General features: G+C 35.5%; 2 long non-coding RNA genes across 5 annotated transcripts in view; one reads left to right on the top strand and one right to left on the bottom strand.

The window, feature by feature from the left end:
* Nucleotides 1–19,779, bottom strand: part of LOC106032303 (uncharacterized) — a 107,101-nt gene that overhangs the window by 17,652 nt on the left and 69,670 nt on the right. For 2 of the 3 annotated variants that reach the window (XR_001204767.3, XR_007168098.2), the window contains one exon: nt 1,428–2,954. The exons of the other annotated variant lie outside the window; for it this stretch is intronic. This is a non-coding gene — a long non-coding RNA (uncharacterized lncRNA). Of the gene's footprint in view, nt 1–1,427; nt 2,955–19,779 lie in introns of those variants that run through there. 3 annotated transcript variants of the gene reach the window in all.
* On the top strand, nt 2,978–12,251 carry LOC125184307 (uncharacterized). 2 transcript variants are annotated; one of them, XR_007168107.2, is made up of 4 exons: nt 2,978–3,859; nt 10,477–10,552; nt 11,046–11,096; nt 12,114–12,250. It is a non-coding gene; the product is annotated as an uncharacterized lncRNA (long non-coding RNA). The 2 variants fall into 2 exon arrangements; XR_010831159.1 differs by lacking the exon at nt 11,046–11,096 and having other exon boundaries at nt 12,114–12,251.

Raw genomic sequence — 19,779 nt, forward strand, 5'->3', positions numbered from 1 at the left:
ATACATGCACAAGTTTGAAGGAATATCCTTCAAAGGATATGTGTAAATGTACTTGTGCCACTGGGACTCATTTATGTATGAATAAAATAAAATTAAAATAAAATAAAATAAAAACAAACAAAAAATGAATTCAACAAGTAATGACCAAGTCTTTGAAGATGACTAGAGCTACTGGATCAAGCATGAACTTGAACTCTAAGAGGACAAGGTATTAGTCTGTTATTTTTTTCCATTGTTACATTTTTTCCAACAACAGAAAAATAATCAAGTGGGACTGTTCCTTTCTAGTAAGAACTCCAAAGTACTTGCTTAACAGAGCATGAAGAACTGCATCTTTTGGGGTGATGAAGGGGAAGAAGAAAGGATTCTAAGTAGCTTTAGAGGCATGATTTATGAAACAAACAAACAAAAAAAGCCTTCAGGAAACAGCTATGTCAGAATCTGGGTCAACATGCTAAAGACCAGAGGAAAAAATACATTCAGCTATAAATTATGACAGCTTCTTATTTGCCAGAGGAGTAAACATATATAATATTATTTAAAATACTCATGTTCATGTAATTAAAGAAAGGTGATTAGGGAACTGAAGCATCTTTTATACAAAGAGAGGGTGAGAGATCTGGGACTGTTTAGCCTGAAGAGGAGAAGTGTGTACAGTGTGTACAAATATCAGATGGGGAAAGTACAGAAGACAGAGCTACACGCCTCTCATTGATGCCCAGTGAAAGGACAACAGACAGTGGGCATAAACTGAAATACAGGAAATTTCATTTAAACAAAAGAAAAAACTTATTTACTGTAAGGGTGATTGACCACTGGAACATTGTATCCAGCCTGTTTCTGTAGTCTCCATCCTTGGAGACAGTCAAAACCTGACGACATGGTTCTGAGAAACCCGCTTTTAAGCAGAGGGTTAGACTAGATAATCTCCCCTCCAACCTCAGTGATTCTGTAATTTTGTGACACATTTCATATCAACGTGGATAAGTACGCATTCTAAAGAAGAAATAATTCTGGCAAATAATAATAATAATAATAATAATAATAATAATAATAATAATAATAATAATAATAAATTAGAATTGACTAGTCTCCATTTGTCATACTTGCCAGTCAGATGAGTGTCATGTATTCTTTATTTCTGTTGCTTGAAACTGGCCCTGCCTTGCCAATGACTGCAATGACAATGAATTTGTCAGATATGTCTTTTGATTTACTCTGGCAATAAGTATCCACAAAATATTGTAGTCTCTGTGCTATAAACTATGTCTCTTAGTTGGGAGTTTTTACATAGCTGAAACATTACAGGGTAAGTCAGCAAAGGCCCTCTAGCTGTCAGGAAAAAAAAAAAAAAAGGGCTGCACCAGACATGACTTTCTGCCGGGCACAAGCCTCTTATAAGCAAGCTGTTCAACAAAAGTATAACTTCTTACACATATGAAAAAAGTCAGATTTATGTCCTAATAAGATGTTCATCTTTTCTAATGTTTTGATTGGAAGAAAGGAGTGGTGGTCCTCATACAATCTGCTAAACTATGATGAAAGCAACTAACAATTGACTGACTAACATGAATGGCAAGCAACCAACACTTTATATAAACTTGAAGCAATTATGTTTTTTAAATACTTGATTTTATTTATTTTTTTAATGTTTATGCACTGTGTTTTTATCATTGTTCAGTCCTAGTTCAATTACACATTTGTACTCAGGAAAGAATTTATAACATTTGAACAATTTTGGCTTTAACACAGCAGAAAAGTAAGTTATAAAATAGAGGGAGGATAAACTACTAGTTTAGAAGGGGAAATAGTGATATTCAGATGAAAGAATAGTTGTACAAATCTATATGAGTTGTGCACAATAACTTCTATTTGACACAGAGAGCATCAAATATAGAGGATATAGTCATCTTGGAAACATAAACCTAATTCAGATGGTCTAGCAGACCTTGCCTCTTATGTATATATGCAAATCGTAGGAAATCCCATATTCCCTCACAGATAATTTTTCCATGTATATCACTAAAGGTGTTCCCTTTTTCATTGTTTTGCAGGTCATTGTGTGACCTCAGTGTATTTTATGTCATGGAGGAATACACTTAGAACGTACATGTTTAAAATTCAAGGTAATATTTCAGAGAAAAGGGTACTTTACCCTAGTATATGAAACAAGGCCATGCTATGCACCCAGAATGTAAATGTTTATTCTGTCGCATTTTTAGAATAGATGTTGGCACTAGCAGGAGCAAATAATTCCTGTTGTTTTGATAGCATGGGGTAGAGAATGATTGAGCTGTATGGCCAGCACTGTATCATTTTGCCATGCTACCTTTCTGTTCCATACAAAGATTTCAGTGTAGGCTGATTCCCCACACACTACTTTGCTCATGATTTCACCACTCTGGACGTACATTTTGGTGTCCTATTATAAAACAAAGAAAACCAGACAAAACCAACCAAACAAAAACACTTCTGGCAGTTGTGGAACTTCCCTCTAGTAATTTTTCTCAGGTTGTTCCATGGATCTGGCATCAATGGCAAAGAAACATGAGGAGAGGATAGTAATCCTGGCCTTTATTTAAGGAAATTTGTCCCAGGTGCACAGACAATTTGATTCAGCAGACCTCCTTTGGCACTTAAACCCAGATGGCCTGCTGTGTGGTGGAGAGCTACAGTTCCATGGTTACCCTCGAGAGGCTTGAGCTAGTCTGCTGGAAGGCCAGGCCCCAACATGGCTGATCCCATGTGACTTGGAATAGTTGCTCTACATGCTCCAAATTGCAAAGGAGGTGTGCAATTCTTAGTTATCTTGCAGTGGCTCCTATTCCAGATGCTTCTCCTTTCTTGGATTAACACTGTCCTGATGCAGCACTTCCCCTTTGAAAGATGAATGGGAAACTCTTGGGAAACAGCCATCTTCTGCCCTGTGGCTACCATCACACACGCTGCTGAGCCTGGCAGTAAATATGGATACGTTATCTACACAAAATGTTTTTTTTTTTTTTTTTAAAGACAGAATTCAGATGCAGTTTAAATGGTAGCAATGGCATTGTATTAATTATGTTTGACTGATTATACTTTAAATTGTAGCTCCTGATTATACTTTAAATTGTAGCTCCTGGTATATAATTCAGCTGCTAGAGGACCAGAGAACTAATTTTCACTAATAAAGTGAGAATTTACTGTCATATTTTACCTGAATGATGTAATAAGACTGACTTAATGACAGCAGACTGAGATTGGGATGTATGTTAGTTATGACCTAGGTAGGTTCTTCTCTGTTAACTTAAAAGTCACTTTAAAATAGATCCTTTTTCAGTTGTTTTTATATTACAGAACTGTACTGAACATCCTATTAGGGCCCATTCATTAAATTTACTGTCAGTTGTTTCATGTGAATAACTTACAGCAAATAATCTCAAAAAAACAATATTAGACTTCTAAATTTCCAAAGCCTTAGGATATGAAGAAGTAAAGCTTTTATATTAATTAGCAATAGATTTTGCTTTTTTCTCCTGCCATGTAAAAAAAAAAAAGACAACAACAACAAAAAAAAACAACAAAAAACTTTCTGAATCTTAGTAAATATTAGTACTTTTCAGTTATATACTAAAACATGGTATGCTATCCTAGGACTGCTTCTGGCAATGATTTCCTTATTTGCATGGTGAGGGCTGATGTATAGGAATTCTAGTCATGTGGTTTAGTGGAGGACTTGTTAGTGTTAGGTCAGAGGTTGGACTAGAGGTCGGAGTTTGGAGGTCTCTTCCAACCTAGATGATTCTGTGATTCCGTGATTCTCTTCTCATGGACTCTTATGCTGGGAACACAATCAGTCAACAGAGCATGGATCAAACAGGTAACTACAATGCTTATTTCTAACATTGATAGGTAAAACTTGCTTTAGTGTGCAAATAAGCAGTTGTAGCAGTCTCCACCACTTCTCAGAAGCAGAGGCTCCCAGCCCTGTGTGTGTGAGCCTCTATGGCCAGGTGGCATCATAGCCCCACGATAAGCCCATGGTATATCTTTCTAGCAGGCTCAAGTATTTTTCTCCTGTTAGTTCTGGATTCATGGCTCAAGCCAAGGCTCAAAAGTCTGTATTGTACTCAGCTCTTGTTCAGGCCAAGGACTTGATAGTCCTATCTCACACAAATACAATACCTTTTTAATGACTTTAGCATGAGTTTAAGATCTGATTCTTTCCTTTTTCAAGTGGATCAAAAATCTGACAATTAAATGCTTACATGTTACTTTATAAGGGGAAAATCCTGCACTATACATCATATGATTTCCTGGAAGAAATGAGATTGCAAGGGGAAAAATAGTAGAAATAATAAAATGCATTTCTGATTTACATTCAAAGAGAAACAAATGTTTTCCATAAACATAAACATGCCAGAAAGATGTGAAACTGAGTTGATATGTAACTGTTTGTGCCCAAGAACTGTTTAATTCCTTAGTTGTGAGTTTTGTACCTGCCATCAAACTAGTTATTGAATCACAGGTATTTTGGAAGGGGGGAAAAGTGAGGAGTTCATTAAGAAGCTATGGATTTTATTCAACCTTCAGATGCAGAGTGCATGTGGTATACCGGATATGGTAAACAGCATTTTAAGCTAAGCTTTTTTATTTAGCACTTAGAGTATCTATAAAGAGTGAAGGATGGCTCTTGTCTGTTAAGTCTGTTATTCCAGCCTTAACTATTTGCTTTATAAATGTGTATTCATGAACAAACGCACACTTCTACATAAATTATATATGAAATAAAAGGGAGAATAAATCTGTCAGGTGACTCACAACCATAAAGGTGAATAGCCATTTAACTTGTGTAGTGATAGGGACCTCACCTGCTTCCACCTCAAAGATCTTTTAAGCTTGTAAGGATTTAAGGTTTTTTTTTTTGTTTTTTTTTTTTTTAGAATATAAGCTCTTGTGGAACGAACTTTAACATCTTGTTTTTATAAGATAAAACAAGTGGGTTTTATCATCTTTGTTTCTACCTTTAGATACTAACAAAATAAAAATTCAATTTAAGCTTTAGTCTAAAAAGGGCCCAGGTCTCTCATTGTTTGGAAGGCTACTAGATATTTATTAGCATCCAACAGAGTATTAGATTTTAAAGGATAAAGTTTGTTCTGCTCACCATTTCAGAAGCTACCGTAATGTATTAAGGTATCTAAGAAGTAGCTGAATAGCCGCCAGTACCTCTAAAGACATCATTAAGTTGTGAGATGGGATTCAGACACTGTTGTACTTAAAATTTTTCGCTGGCTGACTATTTCCTGCTCAGTGCAATTGTTCCCAGCTCTTTAGGAGCTTCCTAAACATCAGATACAGGAAAAAAAAAAAAAAAAAAAAAAAAAGTTCTTTCAGGCAACTAAATTCTCTACCAGCTTTCCACTTTTTTTCCACCTCTTTAGGATAGTATGAATGTGACAAATAAATAATTGCTTCTCTCTCTGTCGTTATAACATTCCAAAGCTTTTCCTTTGAATTTCAGAAGCCAAGAAAATGAAATTAGAGAAATGTTTTATTGCTTACTTTTGTTAATGCTACCTGTCAGATATTAAACAGAGTGAGAATTTTGTGTAGTAATTGAGGTTAAATAATTTATTTTTAAGTAAGTATACAAACTAGCATATTATTAAACGAGTAGTTTTTTTATCTCTTTCTAAAGCCTGCAGCATGAGGGCAGATATTATGCAAGCACCCAATGAAATGTCTTTAACATCTGAGGCTATTCACATTAGAACAAGTAGAATATTGTCTTCAGCGGAAAATCAACTGACCCTCTGCTAGCATAGCATCTATTATGCAGATCCCAGTTGCATTCTTGTAGATTTGATTAGGCTTTTTATTTCAAATAACAGCGATAAAAAACTTAGCTTTCACATGTGAAAATACTTCATTAATCAACCCTATTTTTTTAATAATTCATTTGCTACTTACATAAGTATTTACAGACTAAAGCAATGTTTTGGATGATGGTGTTATTTCACCCTTTGTGGAGAACCATTCCCCCGAGTCATGCCATATTAATTCTGATACGCATGAGTGAAATATTTCAAAAAATGATTTAACAACAGAAAAAAATGGTACTCTGTGCCCCATTTGAATTGTCAGAGCATCAATATGTAACCAGTGAACAAAAAAGAAATCATTAATGGGAAGACTAACAAACAAGTAGGAGCCGAAGTCATTGTTCTCATTCACATATCATCAATTTGCATTACTCAAGCAGCACTAGGAAAAACCATGTACAAGTTCAAATTAATGGAAAAAAATCAGATATTATAGAGGTAGGAGTAATTGATAAAATAAATGTATTTGGAGGAGACTGAAGAAATATGTGATATATGTACATTAGGAGACATAAGTGGGCTGATTGTCCTAGAAAAAGTGTAGATGAAAGGCTAGTATGGTACTGGAAATGTGATTATTGTCTGATCTACAGACAATTGGAGATTGTAAAGAAACAAATAATCCCAGCAACATTTAGGTGATTGAAAGGTAGCATTTGAAATCAACTAGATGTCAATAGGCTACTGAAGCTTCTGTAGATGCCAAATAAATGCATTTTCTTAGGCTGAGTGAGAAGATTAGCAGGAAAGAAAACAAAGGGCACTGCAGTTGCGCTGAATTAGTAATCAGTTGCTAACCAAACCAAGTCTGGAAAATGTGATTTTTTTCACATCAGGAAGTGTGGTCCTGATGCAAATCTGGGAAGATATTGGATACTTTAGGTTGCATGAAACTACAAGGAGGATGATCCTGAGAACTGAATAATCACAAATCACAATATACAGGTTGATGGATAAATGTCTACTTTCATATATATAGAAAGAAATGTAGAAAAAAGCAAGAAAAAAGCACCTAAAATGGCAAATTCTTATACTCCCTCTATCCCTTATTCAATAGCATCTACACTGCTTTCATAAATTACACAAGTGTTAGTGTGTGGATAAGCATTAATATTGTCATGCTGGGAGCTCCAATCTCAGACAGATGGTGTGACACAGCACCTGGAATGTGAATGGTAACATTTAGTTCAAGCAATTGTTCCTAATATTGTTCCTATTACTGGTTTTACAGACATTTTTAACAACAAAAATCCTCATATTATTAATTTTCTATTGACTGCATTCTAAGTTGAGCATATTTAAGTATGGATAATATTGCAACTTTTTTTTTTAATTTTGATTTTTTTTCCTGTCTTTTTAAATTATTAAGTAATATCATTTTTTTGTCTTATGCTTTGAAGGACAAGGATACTCTGATTATATTTAAATGGTAACTATAGCTAATAGCTTTAGGTTTAAAGAGGAATTTGAATTGTGTTGATATCTTCATACAGGACTTTGAAAATTAAAATGATTTATTTTCTACATCTGCTAACAGTCATGAAATGAATTTGACACTTTTGGAGACTTTTGAAGACTTTTTCACTTGCCTGCCTTATTGCTGACATGTCAAAGAACATGTTACATAGAAACCTTTCTGTGGTACAAGTCAATAAATGTAGAGGACTTTGTGTTCTCGATTTTTCCCAGGTGTGTATCTATACATTCTGACAAAACCTCCCATGACCTTTCCTTCATCCCATACTGATTTTTTTTTTATGTAATCAACAGTCATGACCTGCTTTTGTCATTACTGACAGTGTTATGAATCCCTCATATAGTCACAACAGTCTGATTTTATATGAGATATTTGTTCACAGTAAGAAAGAGAGTTTTTGATGATCAACAATGCTTCTGAGAAGCAAGTACATCTTAGTATGTAGCATGTAAAAATTATTTTTTCTTGGTAAAAAAAAATAAGATTGTCCTTTTATTTAACCGTGTCTTCTATTCTGTGGGTAAAAACTAATTTCAAAGCTATTTGTTTTGTGATCTGCCACATTTGCAGGTGAAAAAATTACATGTATAAAATTGGTTCATGTAGGGTTTTCACACATTATCTCACATTGCATTTTGTTTGTAAGTGAAAGTACTTTCACACAATTATTACTCTTTGTGAATGATTTCAGCAGAACAAAAATAGGTATGTGTTGACACAACTCCACTGAACTGTGGGATGATTTGCAACGTTTGAAGATGTAACTGAGAGACCACATTTGAACTCACTTGAACTACAGTCCAATATAGTCTTCAGACTGAAAAACAGAAGAAATATCATATAAAGCCAATAAGACATTAAAAAAATGTGCATTTTTTGACTGCCTACTGAATCCTGATCATGTACATTATATTCATTACTGAGTTGCAGAGACTTGTTTATAAACAATATTAAGTCCAATTATACAAAACCATGACAACGGGGAGATAATGCTGACATACGGTTAATTATTTCACTGCCTTAACACTGCTTTTATTCAGCTTTTGTTTACACTATATGTAATGCCCTTGTTTCAAAGTTATACTTCTTTCATTCCAAATTACTTTGTATTGCTGATACTTTTTTGTATTGGTCCAAAATTACACTTTCAAGAAGTTGAATAAGTAGATGCACTGTCTACAGCATAGGCAAAGTAAGCAGGAAAATATTGCAGGTAGTTCCACATTCCCACTACTCAAAAAATCCTACATTCCTGAAACGCATAGAGGACTATATTTGACAGAAAGACTTAAGCATTGCAATGACTGCTGGTCAAAGTTCTACTACCAGTTTAAGTAAGTCCTCAATAACAAACAATACATTTGGGCTTACAGGGAACAGGAAGAATATATGGACATGGATAGGCAAAAAGGAGCTTCCCCCATACCTCCCCTGTCCACCCAGTAGCTGCCTAGACCAGTTATAGTCTCAAGTAATTCAGCACAGCAAGTCTGTGTTAATACTTGACCAAATAATTTAATCATTGGGCAGGCCTGTATTCCAGGGTGAATTTCCCCCCTTTGGAAAATGCCCACTTTCAATTAAGCAGTTTCAGTGTTCATTGGAGCAAGTACTAGACTCCACACATGAACCAAGTTTGCATTTCTTCCCTCTACCTTCTCTTTGTTCCAGTGACTATTTCATTATTTTCTTGTAGAAAAAATTAATTAAATACCTTCAGCTGAAAAAAATTCAGAGCAAGAGAGATCTGTCTCAAACTATCTGGTAACATTGCAATTAGGGCGCTCTGCTGAGAAGTAAAATACTTTCATCAAAATGCAATCAGAGAAGGAAGAGACATTAACTGAGTCCCAGCTGAGCACCCTGTCAGCTTGCAGCTGTGCTCTGTGGCAGGAGTGGACACTTCTCCACATTTTTTTTTTTTTCCTTCTCAGGGAATTCAGATTGCTCAGAGCACGCCTGTGAGATCAGGTCCTGAAGGTCTAATCTGTGAATCCCACTGTCAGTGGGATACAGCATAGACAAAAGGCAGCTTTACTATAAGCATTTCTCTTCATCCCCAGCAGCAGAAATGTAGGCACTCCTAAGATTTGCTGGGTGTTTTGAGGCTGTAAATTTTGGTCATTTCACATGGTGTGTGCCAACCTGTCTAGCTGCACCTGATGAGGAGCTACAGTAATGGTACCTCTCACAGGCTGCTGCAATGCACTGGGCATCCTCCTGCTCCCAGTACAGAAGATACAATTACACACTTTGTGACTCAAGGACTCATCACATTACATGCTGCTGTAGAGTGCCATTAATATATTGTTTATTTGAGAAGTTGCTTGCCTGAAAGCTGCGATACTGTACCCAAGTTTGATGTGTAATCTTCACCTTTGCATTACCATTAGGTTTGAAATTATTTGTCAATTTGGGGGAAAATGTTACCTTTCGTCTAGATAGGATATCACACAGGGATGTATATGTAAGATATGTAAACCAGACAAAAATCTTTTGCTAGAAAATTCAAAATATTTTATTTTCAGTTTCCTTCAAACAGATTTAAAAAGAAAGAAAAATTAGGTCAGAAACTATGACACCTAGAACAATCAGAAAATTCACTGTAAAATGCATCTGTGAGAGGGATAAGCAAATTACAGTCCAAGGAGGAAAAATAAGATATTCTAAACTGATAAGTCTGTGTAAGTCTGTTTAATACAGTGGTGCCTTGAGACTTTGCATATCCTCCATTTTCCTGGATGTTTAATAGTTTTATATTTTAAAAAATCTGAATAAAATACATTAAAACTCATAGGGTTCCTTTTTCACTTTCTCTCTTAAGGAATCCTTTCACGTCAGTCTGCTTTCATGCTTGTCAGTACGTGACTATCTGAAAGGCTTCTGCAGTGCTGAAAGTGACAACCATACATACCCATAACTAAACCTCACTGCTGGTCAGAATCTGTCATTCCTTTTCCCCTTTGTCACTGTCGTGGTCTATACCTTAGCAACAATTTGAAAGCTGCACCTCAGCTCTCTGTGCTGGAGGGACTTGAAAGAAGTTTCTGCTGAACTTATATGATTGAAATGAAATGAGAATAAGACAATAGTTGACCACTTATATTATAAGTGAATACTTATGATATTTTGTAGATATAGTTCCAGTTGTCAGCTGGAGTCTGACAGCATCCGGCCATGCAATGAAGAACTGCATCAACATAAGAAATAGGTAAGGAATAGGATGATTGAGGATTTTGCACTTTACCACTACTACTTCTGATGAGAGTGCATTGTTCTTGGAGGCTATATAAACCACCACCAAAAAGAAAACTGTTCATTGTTATCACATACCTGTGATGTTCTGCTGCAAGTTCTTGTTTCTATACGTTAGCCCTCTGTTCTTTAACTGCCTTTGCTTTTTTTGATTTGTTATTCTTTTCTGTAGCTTTCCCCCCCCTTTTATTTTTTCCCTGAGGAGATTTTTTACAACCTACCCTCCAAAAACAACATACCCAATGGGTCTGAACAGACTCCTCTAGAGGAAGCCTGTTTATACTGCTTTGTTTAATTTAGTGTAATATTATTGGCTTTACAGGTTGAAACATTTTTTACTTTTCAAAGAGCAGCTCGAAAACTTTCAAAGACTAAATTGCTCACTGAATATAGTCCAGGATATGTGAGTAATTGCAATTTCCTTTATCTCAAAAAATTTCCAATTTTAGACAGTGATGAAGAATAACACTAACTACTACATAAAGATGGAGAAAAGCAAGGTAGGGTCAAAAAAATTTCTTCAAACTTTTTTCAAATGTTAGGTATCTTTCAAACCTGAAAAGTAACCAGGTGAAAAGTTAAGAATTATAGACTCATTAACTTTTGTTAAATGTCTTTATGCAAGTTTTATACATTTACATTTGGACTGCATTAGATGTCTAGAAATACATGTAGTCACATCACCATATAAAATCAAAAGTTGAGTATGTAAGAACTCTTACAAAGACAACAAAACCAAACTGTGTTAGTGGTATAAGCAACCTGTGTGCATACTCATGCTACTGTATACAGCATTGAACATTGTTTGGATAGGACAGTATTTAAAATAATAATATTTTTTAAAAGAATATTTCTCCCTCTATAAGCCTGTAATATTCACAGTCTCTTTGTAAGTAAGGGCTTCTTAAAGACTATATCTCTAGACACCAATATGCCTAGAATTAGGACCACCAAACTGACTAGTTAATATCAGTGCAGTGGAAACATTAATATAGTAGTTAAAAGGCTTATGGAAAAGTAAATCATTAATCTTTTCAGTAATTCATTCAAATCCATTGTATGCATATCGGTACCTGGGACTAATTGTCCCATGTTTACAGGTTTTACTGAAAGCTTTGTCTTGAAAGAGTGAGGAAAGATTTCCTAACAACAGCCTAATTCTTTATTTTCAACTGTTTCATTAACATTTTAATTTCATGTGTTTCAGAGGTGTTGCAAAGTCATCATGTACATATTTAAATACAAAATACTCAGAAGACATCATTTCACAGAACTGAGCCACACTTAATGTGTGAGGTGTCAGTTTGAAATGTTAAACTATAAGGTAACATTTAAACAAGCCTTAAGGCCAAATTTATCAAGAAATTTAAGAGAATGTTTCAGTACTTTTTTGAACTGCAGTCTTAATCTTTTTGCCAGAATAATATATGCATTATATTATTCTAACAAATCTGATCACCTTTTATAATGTCTCATTCAGATAATAATTCTTGTTTTCTAAAATTTTCAATCTTCAGGAAGAATAAGGATGCTTAAGAAGACGCAAAGACACAAATCAGAAAAAGTGAAAAATATTTCTGTGAAAGTTGAATTCCAATACCATTTGATGTTCTTTGGAACTAGAGAAGTTAAGCAGACTCTGTCTTAAAGGAGGCCACATGAAAAATTCATCACAATGCTAAAGCAGACTTGGAAGAAGAAGCTGCATGGGCTACAGAAAGAGTTAATGGAACTTTCTCTTGTGTTACAGTTCTATTATTGAATAAAATAGCTGTTTTATTTTTCAGAATTGAGATAGAAAGTTGTATAAAACTGTTATAGAGGAATGATGCTGTCCCTTTAGTGCGAGGAAACATAACAACACTAGGAACTGGTTTATGATACTCTTCCATTAGGCTGTCTGCTTAAAGTTGATTGTTACTTTTAAGTCCTTTTAGGACAGACTTATTGCTAAGGAATACCACACACATTTATATAACACATATAAGCAACTAATAGCACAATCCCTTTTACCACCCCTTCATACTATGGGAAAACAAACCAAACCAGACTAAACCAAACAAAAAACATGCTTTCACTTAGACAAAACATTTTTTGTCCATGGCACTGAAGTGCTTTATTAGAAAGTCCCTTTGACACAGAGTATAAATGCCAAACCTATTCTGTAATCCAGGCCTGAAAAGGATGATTGTATGGTCAGTGTAATGTGCTGGTATGCCTAAGACACAGCAGGCCAACATGTGAACTTCCTGCCCACGGCCATACAAAGGGGCAGTAGCTGGCTCCTGGACTCTCTCCTGGTGCTCTTTTGGATCTTGTATCCCTTAGCAGACTCCTAATGCATAACTGAATGAGTTCTTGCTTCCTGTTCAAAGGAAAACTATGTAAAGTCTTAGGTTTAAGGCTCAGAACTGGTCCATATTAGCATATAAAAAAAATTCTAGCTGTTAATTATAAATCATGTATGACTAAAAAATTGTTGGTCAAATTAAAGTTATTTAGAACCTCATCTTCCAGGCCATTAAATCACTTGGATTTGTACAGCACATTTGTGATCTGTTTTCTATTTTTTTTCTTTCCTTTCTGTCACTGAAAATAACATTTGAAAGATTTCTTTCTGCATCTGACAAATATTCTATCTTAGGAGTTCTCTTACCGTTTTCTGCACACATATGATTGAACTCCTAGGGGACTCCATGAAAGCTTATTTCTGTTACTTTAGATTTTGTTACTTTTGCTACACAGTGGCAAAAGCGTAATTTTTTAATGCTATATTTAAAATGATAATGATATACTGAAAAAAAAAATGACAAGAGAATTACTGTGTGGGAGACAGCCTTCTATAGTTACACTTTTTTCAGTACTTCAATGACTGAATGCCATTGCTAGAGCTACCAATGTGCATCTGAATGCTCTAGGAGGAACATAGTACATTAGCTCAAAAGAATTGCTGAACAGGTTTTCCTTACTACAAGACCACTTTGAACTTCACTAATCTATGTGGAATTACATTGAATTGCTATCCACTATCTTTTTTTTTTCTTTTTTTTTTTCTTTTTTACAACCTTATTTATAATTGTCGAAGTGTTTTCTTTTTATTGGAAAAAAGTATTTGTGTGCTATCATGGCCATTATTTGAAGCCTCCAAAACGAACAACAAGTAAAAACACACACGAACAAATACACACACCAAAGAGAAATTTTTCAGATAAAAATCTCTCGGGTATCTGAACTAAAAGAGCATAACTTCTGTCATTTATTGCTGGTTTCAAAAACACCAGTGTTACACTTCAAGGTTCTACCAAAATGAAAGTCATAGCACACATGGATTATTGGTAGGAAAGTGTCTTGGAGATGCACTTGTTTGTAATTTAGTTTAGTTTACAGTAATTTCTCCTTATTGGCTATTGACTGGAATTGATTTCTTCCTGTTTTGCCACTACAGGGACTTAATAAGAGAACACATTCTCGTTAGAACTTATACTGGTGCATTTCATCGCCTGCTTTTAAAAAAGTAGGCATGGAGCTGCCATCCATTCTTATCCCTCCTCCTCTTCTCCTCCCCCCAACCCCTTCACATAGCTCTCTTTGAACCAAGAGTTTGAGGAGAATGTTAGAACTTTCTTGAATTTACTTGAGGACAGTTTAATAATGAATGTTTTGAGTTTTACATAAGTATGTATATGAGGATAAACCACATTATGACTTTTACAAATGAAAGATCTAGTCACGAAATAATGGAGTTTATATTAAAGCAAAAAAAAAAAAAAAAGCAATTTACAAGAGATAAAAATAATAGCAGTTGGGTAAGAAACTAGAAGACTAAGAAAAACACAACTGAAAACAGTAAGATATAAAAACTGGAAATGCACAAGTAGATGATTAAGGGCTTCAGATGAAAAGGTAAGAGAATGCTGAGGGAATGCTGACAAATAACAACTCACCTGCAGCATCCTTCTCAATATATTTGCTAGAGTACATTTTCATGTTATGATTTCTCTTTCTATTGTGTTTATTAAAATAATTGAAATAGCAAAGACTGAAGTAAGAACTGCACTGCTGATGTGCAGGCTGCTTGGTGGTACCTTGAGGTTGCTCTTCCTAACAGGTAATGCTGGGGAACAGGCCCTGCAGAATGTTCCTAGAAAATACTGTACGTATTTTGTTTTGTTTTGTTTGTTTGTTTATATCATCTGCAGATAATCAGGTTACAGAATGCACCATTCATCTGATCTGAAGTTCTACCTTGCTATTGATAGGATCAATGATACAGACCAATTTGGGAGAGAAAAGGCTGCATGGAGAGAGAGAGGGAATGAGTCCCTGTGTCATCTGAAGTTTTTTCATTGTTCTCCAGTATGATACTAATGCTAGTCAGAGTGTGAAGACTGAAGGCCCTGAGGGCAGCATAGATATGATAGGAGGGAACTTATAGATCCTCCTCCCAGGACACAGAGCAGCCATCTGGACAGTAGTTATGTTCATCTTTATTCAGGGAGGTTATACACACCTCAGGCTCTGAAGAGCCATAAGGGTTGACTGATTAGAGAATATTTTCTGAGACTAAATACTGTACTTAAAACACCATGAAAATTAATACAAACACAACTGAGAATACGGACTGGGCATGGGTAGCCATGGTTTTCAAATCACTTGCTGATTTTGTAATGGCTGACTTGAAAGTCCAGCTGTGATATGCAACTGCTACACATTATAATTATTTGAAAGGGAATACACTAAATGTGAAAAGAAAATGCTAATGAGTTGTTTTGCTTGTCATTACATTTTATTGTACCATATACTGACAGTCTTCTCAAGGTTTATGGTGGTATGTCTTCCAGAATAGTAAATGCTGTTTTATTTGCTGTGTATCTCAGAGCCCCTATGAATATAAAGACTTGGCTTGATACAGAAGGGTGGGTAAGCAGTGTTGTGGGTCTTTTGTACCATAGCAGACAAAAATATACCATATTAGGTGGGAAATAATTGATTTTGGTAGAATGGTTATTAATTATCTCCAGTTTTAAAACTGTATTCACATCTTTTTTAAGCACTTAATTGCTACAGGAATCAGAAAAGAGAATCGGCAATCTTGCCTTTAGATAACCACAGGAAGCAAAAGCTAAGCAATGACAGCTGAAATGATCAAGTATAACTGCATATATATGTATAAAGAGTGTTTTGAGTAGCTTTTTAAAATAACAGCTTTACAACTAGCAGTTACTGACTCCTGGAAATTCTGGTGGCCGAGTCAGAAAGAGAATAGCCACCTGTGATGAGGGTGTACTAGCAAAGCAAAGCTCTCTCTCCATTCCCTACCCTCCTTATCCCATTTCTAAGCAGACTGCCTTCAGCAAATGATCTCTGCTCACACCACTGCAATGAAGGTGAATCCAGTTTGCACAATTAATAACAGAAGACATTGCATGCTCAAATCAAATCAGTAGTTCAAATCAAAACAGTAGTTTCTTTCATATATTAGCCTTATCTTCATTATCAGTAATTCTTTTCATACGTATATTGTATTCTAAGTTGGAGTTGTTGTTTTAAATTGAGACATTGTAACTGAACAAGTTAATAAGGCTTTAGTTGAGCTGCAGATAGGAACAAGGAATGAAAAGATTTTTTTTGTAGTTTTATTTTGGTGGAGTTTCGAAAGCTGATGTTAGAGATGTGTATTAGCTAAGAATGGTAGAGATTCAGCAAAACGAGGGTTGAGGGCTGGGGGCTTAGGTGAAAACCAAGGTTTACTAATGGCAAGCAGAACTAGGAGACAGTAGAAGAAGATTCTCCCGTGTTGACACTGCCAACTTACTGGAATATTTCTCAAAAATCCACCAGGAACAACATTAGGTGTAACAGAGGCTTCTCCAAGTAAGAGGCAAGAAATGATTGGGTTGTACTTGCTGCTATGACAACTAACTCCTAGTTAGTTATTTTGCATTACTTAATACTAACCCTGTTCTAGATCAGTTCATTTTATCCCATTTGTTTAATATTATATTTTATTTAATATTAGATTCTAAGACTGAAGGAAAATGATCCCTTAGGTAAGCAGAAGAAATAAAACTTGTTTTTTGCCTCCTTCCCTCTCTCAACAGTGAGAAAATGTTGATTTAGCAGAGCAAACATTATACAACTTTACAGAGTTTTTCAGTTATTATTATTTATGATAGCTATCCTGGTTTGCATAGATACACATTGAAAAAAAGGAAGTAGTAGTAGAATGATGAAAAACACAACAACACAAAAGTAAAGCAAAATAAATCCTCTAAAACAGGAAAGATTCAAGTAAATATCATTTCTCTGAATAAGGCGAATTGGGACTTGAATGTACATAACTCACAAATGAATAAAAGGACTGAACCAGGCTACGGGATGTTTGACTATAGTCATTCTCATTTTTTAAAATGGAGGAAAAAATCTGGAAGGCTTTGATTTCATCTAAAATTTTTTTGATAACACTATCTTTTCCCTAAATATATTTTTTTAAGAATTTATACAATTTTAACACTTTTAGCAGCAAGTGCACTTTACAACATTCAAAAAAAAATAATTAATGATCCTCATTTTTAACAAGATGCTAATGAGGAATACTGCCAGGGGAAACAAAAGAAAATAAAAAGAAAAGATGTTAGAGGCATGTATGCAGCCTCTTGTAAGGGTAGCATTCATTGAATACACTAGACTTCAGTTAAACTTCTGTGGATATTATTTCTGGTTTTGTCTTTTTGTCCTATCCCCTTGGTGATACTCTTTACAGTAGACTGACATGCATTCACAAGATGCATCGAAATGAGCTTGTAACCAGCCTTCCAAAATACATGCTCTACTGCATGTTTCAGATCATAGGCACCACTTTTTTTGTAAAGCCTAGGAAAACTATCAGTAGATTGAAATGTGGTTTGATATAAAATAAATTCAAATCTCATGAAAATTTAGGCCTGCACTCGTCTGAATGTCATCTTTGTATACAGAACACATTCTTGGCCAGAGCACATTCTTTGCAAAGATCCAGGTTGCCCAATTTAGCTGCTTCATGAATAAAACATAGGTGTTTGGTTCTGGCACACTCATTAACATATCTAACTTAAGGTCCCTCCACACACTTCAAGCTTGGGTGGATCTAAAACTTCTCTAGTAATATCGGCCAGACATAAGGCAACTCTTTATTGATAGTTACAGACCTGTCAACAAAGTGTTCAGCCAAATGCACTTTGCCTTTCCTTGGAACTGCCTTGATCAGAAAGACTGTTCATCATAAGAAGCAGCAGAAGGATACACAAATTAATGCAAAGCAAGCAAATGATCCTTGGGAAGGACCTACTGCCTAATTTATGATTCAATATGTATATAAAATCTCTATAGTTCTGTACTTAAGTAGTTTTGTTTGGAGGAGATTTAATTCTATTTTCCAGGACGTAGTACTTTATGCTTGTCTTTAGTCCTTACTGAATTTTATCTTATTGATTTCAGACTGTTTCTCCGGTCTATCAAGAACATTGCAAATTCTAATCCTGTCCTCCAAAGTGCTTGCAAACATTTCCATTGGATTTTATAAGGAGACCCTTTATTCCACAATGAAAATCATTAATGGAGATATTGACCACTTTCTTGTCCTGTACAGACTGCTACTAAACTCCCCTGATGTAGCCTGAGAGTAAATCATGAATCAGTAATGTCAGAGTGTCAAAAAAGTAGTGATTCTTAAAATGTCATAGCTACAGCTTTCTCCACTGTTGACCAAGTGAGTTCTCACACTGAAAGGAAAAAACAAAACAAAACAAAACAAAAAAAAACAACAAATCATCAAACAAACAAAAACATATAAACAAAAAAAAATCCACTGGTTTGACGTAACTTCTTCCTCATAAATTCCCACTGGCCATTTCTTATGCATCTTGTTATTCTAATGAATCAAACTCTGCTCTTCTAAAATTGATTCAGCAATTAAGCTTGCACTTTACTTATGGCACCTCTTTAATCTAAGTGACTTCACCGGAAATGATGCCATGTTTAAGTGCTTATTCTGTCAGACATTTATTTCTGGAAGCTGATACTGGGTATTTTACAGTAATTATTCCAGTATTTTGAAGACTTAGAACACAAACAATTAGCATAGGTGCCCATTTTTATACTTTTCTCATAAGCATGTACTGTATTCTTTGTTTTACTGCATTACTCTTAATAGGTTGAAGCACAGAAGATTTTTCATCAAAAAGGAGGGGGAAGGAGAAGAGAGACAAGAACAAGTTTATTTCTAACTGTATACTACTGAATTCCTCTCATGGAAACAGACTTCACTGACACATCTATAGCCTGTTACTTGGCAACCTTGACACATTAGATATTAGATGTCATCTGTGTCCCTTTCTCACCTTGAAAAGAAGGGAAGGGAAGGGAAGGGAAGGGAAGGGAAGGGAAGGGAAGGGAAGGGAAGGGAAGGGAAGGGAAGGGAAGGGAAGGGAAGGGAAGGGAAGGGAAGGGAAGGGAAGGGAAGGGAAGGGAAGGGAAGGGAAGGGAAGGGAAGGGAAGGGAAGGGAAGGGAAGGGAAGGGAAGGGAAGGGAAGGGAAGGGAAGGGAAGGGAAGGGAAGGGAAGGGAAGGGAAGGGAAGGGAAGGGAAGGGAAGGGAAGGGAAGGGAAGGGAAAACCAAAGTTGGGCTTTGTCTTTCCAATGCAGTGAAACATATTATTTTCAGACAGCTTCAGTCAAAGTCTATGTTATTAGCAGTTATTCAAACCAGATGAATATACCTCTAAAATCAAGCCCATAAATAGAAAACTAACAATGAGTGGCTAGAACCAACAGAGTTTTGTAATTCATGCTGTTATTAATATCCAGTATGTCCTTTTACCATTTTCTTTTTCCGTCTCTGTCTGCCCCCCCCCCCCCCCCCCCCCCCCCAGCTTTTGGAATGGCAATTAATACAACAGTTCTGTGAAAACAATGAAGTGAGGGAAGATGGGGGTTCAAACTATTGGAACAGATAGCCTTTAGTATAAAGCCTTGGCACTATCAGTCACTAAAGGTAAATTATGACATACTAATTAGGCCAAAGTATGGCAATTTGAATGAATAAGCTCTTCAGAATACTAGTCAACTGAAATCCTCACCAGGGAAATCATGAATCCCTCCCTAACCTCCAAAAAAAAAGTGTATTGCAATAGGAATAGGGTGATCA

The sequence above is a fragment of the Anser cygnoides genome, chromosome 4 (assembly GCF_040182565.1).
Source record: "Anser cygnoides isolate HZ-2024a breed goose chromosome 4, Taihu_goose_T2T_genome, whole genome shotgun sequence".
NCBI classification, from domain to species: Eukaryota; Metazoa; Chordata; class Aves; order Anseriformes; family Anatidae; genus Anser; species Anser cygnoides.